Source organism: Sus scrofa, chromosome 17 (genome assembly GCF_054392235.1).
Source record: "Sus scrofa isolate SSC_HxYL_T2T_F1_AM1 chromosome 17, Sscrofa_HxYL_maternal_Yorkshire_Landrace_v2.0, whole genome shotgun sequence".
Taxonomy (NCBI): Eukaryota; Metazoa; Chordata; class Mammalia; order Artiodactyla; family Suidae; genus Sus; species Sus scrofa.
Genome location: NC_139399.1, coordinates 63,013,471 through 63,019,470, shown reverse-complemented (window position 1 = coordinate 63,019,470; position 6,000 = coordinate 63,013,471). Strand labels below are relative to the sequence as shown.

The window sequence follows — 6,000 nt, the reverse complement described above, 5'->3', positions numbered from 1 at the left end:
GCTGAGTGTTTTGGAGGCGCTATCCTTTTGCATTCTCATTAATCCCCTTAGCGGATAGTATTACCGTTCCTGTTTTACAGATTAAAACACAAAACAGCAGAAAGAAAAAGGCATTGCTTAGACTCACACAGCTAGTATAGCAGGTCTGAAAGGAGGGGCTAGGGATGCAGCTCCAGCTCCCAAATTCCTCACTTTACTCAGTACTTAACACAGTGGCCATACTTTATAAATAACAGCTATCATCGTTATTATTATTACTCGGAATTAATTAATTTTTTCTGCCGCCCTCACAGGGTTGTTTTACCACCTAATGAAAAAAGTGTGCGTAACTGCAATGAGCTCTTCTTATTTTTAATGAAATCTGGGTTAATTAGGATCTTTGTCGCCAGTCAGTGCATGTGAATTTTTGAAAATGACTCATTCAAAACATTCTAAAGCAGGATATTTCTTGAGGCGTTCTCACCACACTGTCATTCTCTGTTCTGATCCTGCAGCCTGGCAAATGCATCCCAGGAAAAATAACAGGTTTAGGGCTCCCAGAAGTGATCCTGTTACCCAGTTCTCATGGCCAAACTGGCCATTTGAGTTAGCTCTTCTCTTGTCTTTTTTGTTTGTTTGTTTTGTTTTTTGCTTTTTATGGCCACACCTGTGGGATATGGAAGTTCCTAGGCTAGGGGTCCAAAGGGAGCTACAGCTGCCGGCCACAGCCACACGGGATCTGAGCTGCACCCATGACCTACACCACAGCTCACAGCAAAGCTGGATCCTAAACCACTGAACGAGCCCAGGGATCAAACCCTCATCCTCATGGCAACTAGTCTACAAGTTCCTAACCCACTGAGCCACAACGGGAACTCCTTTGACTTAACCCTTCTTCGAACTCGAAAATATGGGTTGGAATTCCCGTCATGGCCCAGTGGTAACGAACCTGACTACTGTCCATGAGGACATGGGTTTGATCCTGGCCCACTGCTTGGGTTAAGAATCTGGCATTGCCCTGAGCTGCGGTGTAGGTCACAGATGTGGCTCAAATTGGCATTGTTCTGGCTGTGGTGTAGGTTGGCAGCTGCAGTTCCAATTCAACCCCTAGCCTGGGAACTTCCATATGCTGCATGTGAGACCCTAAAAAGACAAAAAAAAAAAAAAAAGAAAAAGAAAAAAGAAAAAAGAAAAGAAAAAGAAAAAGAAAGAAAAACAAAGAATGGGTGACTCAGAGTCTGAAAAAAGTCAGATTCTTTAAAACCCAAAAAGCCAAAGCGTGCTTACTCAGTTTCAGCTCTATGGACCATTCTTTGTTGTGGGCTGTCCTGGGCACTGGGGGCTGTTTAGCCTGACCTTTACCCTTTAAAAGCCAGTAGCACACCCAGCTGTTCCCACCCCGGAAGCTGTGACATCCCAAAATGATTCCAGATAATGCTGCGTTCCCAGGTAGGGGAGGGACAGCGGGAGGTGTGGGGGGGAAACAATTGACCCTGATTAAGAACAATTGATCCAGAGCAATGTTTCGAAATAACTCTTTGTAAGGCATTCTATAAGATACGATATGAACTATTGCCCTAACGTGTCTTATCATGCTTTTGGGGGTGGGGGGCAATGACTTAATGACAATATATATAGTCCCACATTTTCATTTTGGATCCATTGCTTATACGTGTAATGTTTATACAAAGTTTACACTGCACAGCAATGTACTACTCTACCAGGGACTGACCCAGTTTGAACCCATTTGATACACAGTTTACAGTCATAATATTAATATTTATTGAATGCTTACTATCTGCCAGGTACCATGCCAAGGAATTTCACACCCATTGTCTTAATCCATTGTTGCAGGAAATCCATCATAGCTACTGCTATCTCTAATGCAGAGATGAGGAGAGGGAGGCATAGAGGGACCAAATAACTTGCACAAAACCACACAGATGGGACAGAGCCCACTCTGGGCTTCATGCTCAAGGCCAATGTTAACTATCATGCAGTCAACCACTCCATCATGGCATGACTTAGCCATGACATGCAACTCCATACACAAGTACACAGACAAGGTTGTTCCAATGTGTTAACAACCTCTTTGGAGAGTATCTCTTTGATCCTGAAGCACGCAGTGACTGAGCCCTCACTACCTGCCGACCAAACACAGGTGGGCAAGGCAGAGAAGGTTTCACACCATCATGCAGAATTTGCTTTTTTTCTATCATCTACTTTGTCTACACTGTACCCCAACTATGCCTCCGTTTTACAGAGGTCAGATCATTCCCCTAAGTAAAAAGACATGACTACATCTTCCTGTAATATCCGTCACCAGTAGGATCCCAAAAATGTGCATGTCGTCATTTAATATAATGAGGGTACAAGACACCAAAGAAAATGCTGCCCAGGTAGCATCATGTAAACAATCCTCTTTGACCTCAAGTGCAAGCTCTGGGCAATCGGTTTGACTCTACTCCCCAAGATTTTTTTTCTTTCCTATCCTATCTCCAACCTCAACTTTGATGGAAACATCACTGCACTTCTAACCATTGATGGATGGACAGATTTTTTTTTTTTTTTTTTTTTTTTTTTTTTTGCCTGAGACTCACTTGGGCGCAGAAGTCTGGAGAAAACGATAACATTTCATACATTAAAAAAGGAGACTTCGATCTCCTGTGGGCAAAACTCCTTTGAGGTCATTGGGGGACTGGGAACAAAGGCTTCAACTGTGAATTACAAATGTCAGTGACATAGAATGAGACGGACTTGGTTCTGTGCTTGGCAAGCAGGTGATTAAATGAGTGTCAAGTTGTCTGTCCAGTGACAAGTCTTCCAGGAAATAAGAATAGGGGAAAGGAGATAAAGACAGACGGAGCAGGGAGGGGAGGATGGAAGGAGGGCCTAAAGGAGGGGCGAGCAAAAGAATTAGAGACGGAAGCACACTGAGAGAGAGAGAAAGAGAGGGAGAGAGGAAGAGGAGGAGGAGGAGACGGAGGAAAGGGGGAGGAGGAGAGAGCACTTGTTCTTTCTCCAAGTTCCCTGGGAATACGGTTAACAGATTGCTAGCACACAAAAGAAAAAGTCAGCTAGATGGCTGGAAAAAGCTCTGTCAGCAGATTCAGACCTGTTTAGGGACTCGGAGGTAGTGGAAGAGGGGAAACGATGCCCCAGCCGTATTTGGAGAAAATGTGTATTTGCATATTTATTGCTGCAGGAATTAAAATTTCTTTTTATGGTATTTCCTAACATTTACAGATGGAGCAGAAGTGTGAACAGTGGGGAGGCAATTTGTTTCTCCTTCATAGGCTGCAATTCAGTAGGGGGGAAAGAAAGTCGAACTTTCAAGAACAACTAGATTAAATTCGAAATGGCTGCTCTGAGCAAGGTGGATTGTGTGCTGTGATCACTTCCTGTGCCACTTGACAAGCGGGTGGTAAAAGAGCTATGGCATCACTTCACAATGTTTTCCCAATAGCCCTGACCCCATAGTAATGTTTATTGATCAAAAAAGTCAGACAACCCTGTCTATGATTTGCCTCTGGAGAGTGACACTGGAGGCGTGTATGCTAAAGGCTCTGAGAAGTCCTGCAATAAAGACAGTACTTGGAATTTTGTTCATCAAAATGTCATCAATCCTGTTTGAACACAAAACATTTTCCCGATGATTCATTTTATTACATCTTAGGACGGGGTGTGCTCTAGAAACATTTTAGGAAATTGTGGGTTACATGCTTTGCTCTGGCTTCAGATCACAACTATTGTATTTATATGAACCAAATCCTCTAGATAAATGGAACAAGCAAATACTCATTGAGGTACTTTCAATATATAATACAGAGTATTTGCTGTCATGAACAGAAATGAGTCAGTCATGTAAATATGTTAGTTCCCAAATAATAGCAGGTACATTCATTGAGTGCAGGAAATAGACACACCAAGCAGCTGATTCCAACAACAGTAAGAAATCGTTGTTTTTTGGTCCTGTTTTCTAGATGAAGAAACTAAGACTCTGAGAAATTAAGTAACTTGCCTGCAGCCACAGAGCTAGTATGTGGCATATTCCAGATTTAAATTCAGGTCTCAGTTTAAGTCTTTTGCTCACCAGTATCTTGCCTCTGCCTCATCTGCCTAGCAGAGTCATTCAAAAAGAAGGCAGGAATGAAAGGGAACTTACGTTTGCTGAATGCTTAACACATGCTCTCAGCCAGAAGGTCTGCACACACCAGTTCTCTTCTGATACATCTTTCACACCTGGAATGATAAGATTTTATAAGGATACACAGGAGTCTTCAGGATTCCAGGAGCTCATATTCTTTCCACCACATTATAAAGTCTCAACCCAAGTCACCTTTGAGGAACATGATTCAAATACAGCCCCAAACTTCAACACTTTAATTTTCTATTTTAATTAGGTAAAAATAAAATAGCAATTTCAGAACCACAGCTCATATCAAGGTAATATTTCATCAGAGTTAGTACAATCAAGTATATATACTTTTAAATAACTTAATTCAAACCTTTAAGAAACCTGTTCCTGGAGTTCCCGTTGTGGCTCAGCAGGTTAAGAACCCCCAACTGGTATCCATAAAGATGCAGGTTCGATCCCTGGTCTTGCTCAGTGGGTTAAGGATCCAGCATTGCTGCAAGCTACAGCATAGGTCACAGAGGTAGTGTGGATCCTGTGCTGCTGTGGTATAGGCCGGCAGCTGCAGCTCCTATTCAACCCTAGCCTGAGAACTTGAAAGAAAGAAAGAGAGAAAGAGAGAAAGAAAAAGAGAAATTGAGAAAGAGAGAGAGAGAGAGAGAGAAAGAAAGAGAGAGAGAGAGAGAGAGAAAGAAGGAATGAAAAAAGGAAGTTAGAAACTTGCTCCTAAAATTTGCATTGTAAATATATTAACTAGGTCTCTAAATACATTGAGGAAAAGAAAAGACTCTAAGAGTCTACTGTTTTTTTTCCAGTGATGATGCGGGTGTTAGGTAAGTTTTTCAGTTACGCGAGGAATAAAGTAAGATCTGGCCAACACAATGAGCACTGCATTTAAAAAAGAAAGCAAATTTACAGTAAGGAGCAAAACCTACAGAAGGGACACACACAAGGGAGGAGAAAGCTATCCCGGCAAAATGGAATGAAATTTACTTTGCATTATCACTCTAGGCATCTATTAATCACTTATCGTCTTGGATGCCGTATATGAAAACCATACATCCAACTCTGCCCCTTAGAAGATTATGAAAGATCTTCCTAGAGAACACTGCCAATGTCAAGTAACTTTTACATTGTGGAATAAACAAATCAATTACCATCCAAGAGAAATCTCGTGGTGTTTTTACTACTTAGGATCCCCTTCTGGCGAAAGTATATTGGGTCTGTGTGACAGCGAGCATCTGCTCTGCTGGAAAAAGTGTGACACATATCAGTACCCTGCCTTTCCTGAATAAGGATGGGTCTGTGACCTAAGCTTATTAGACACTTTTTTTTTTTCTTTTTGCCTTTTCTAGGGCCGATCTTGTGGCATATGGAGATTCCCAGACTAGGAGTCGAATCCGAGAAGTAGCCGCCAGCCTATGCCAGAGCCACAGCAACGCGGGATCCGAGCCGTGTCTTCAGGCTACACCACAGCTCACGGCAACACCGGATCCTTAACCCACTGAGCAAGGCCAGGGATCGAACCCGCAACCTCATGGTTCCTCATCGGATTCGTTAACCACTGCACCACGACAGGAACTCCTAGATACTTTTTTTCTTTTGAGCATGGAATCTTAACGGAAATGATTCAGAGGAAAAAGAGCAAATGAGGGCTAATTAACATTGCTGGTGCCATCCTAAAGGAACAGCCCAACAATTCTGACCACAACTCAGCCTCACCCCATAAACCTTCTTGACTCCTGGTCTTTTTTCAAACCTGATTCTATAACTTTGCCTCAGAACCTGCCAGGTTTCTTATTTGCTTTCAATGCATTATTTTTTCTGCTTAAGATTATAAGATAGACTTTCTGTTGCTTGCAACCAAAGAACCATACTGTATATTG

General features: G+C 42.3%; 1 long non-coding RNA gene across 1 annotated transcript in view; it reads right to left on the bottom strand.

The window, feature by feature from the left end:
* Positions 1-2,537: 2,537 nt before the first annotated feature.
* Positions 2,538-6,000, bottom strand: part of LOC146395392 (uncharacterized) — a 109,431-nt gene continuing 105,968 nt past the window's right edge. Inside the window, exon 3 of the long non-coding RNA XR_014832638.1 lies at positions 2,538-4,221. This is a non-coding gene — a long non-coding RNA (uncharacterized LOC146395392). The remainder of the gene's footprint in view (positions 4,222-6,000) is intronic.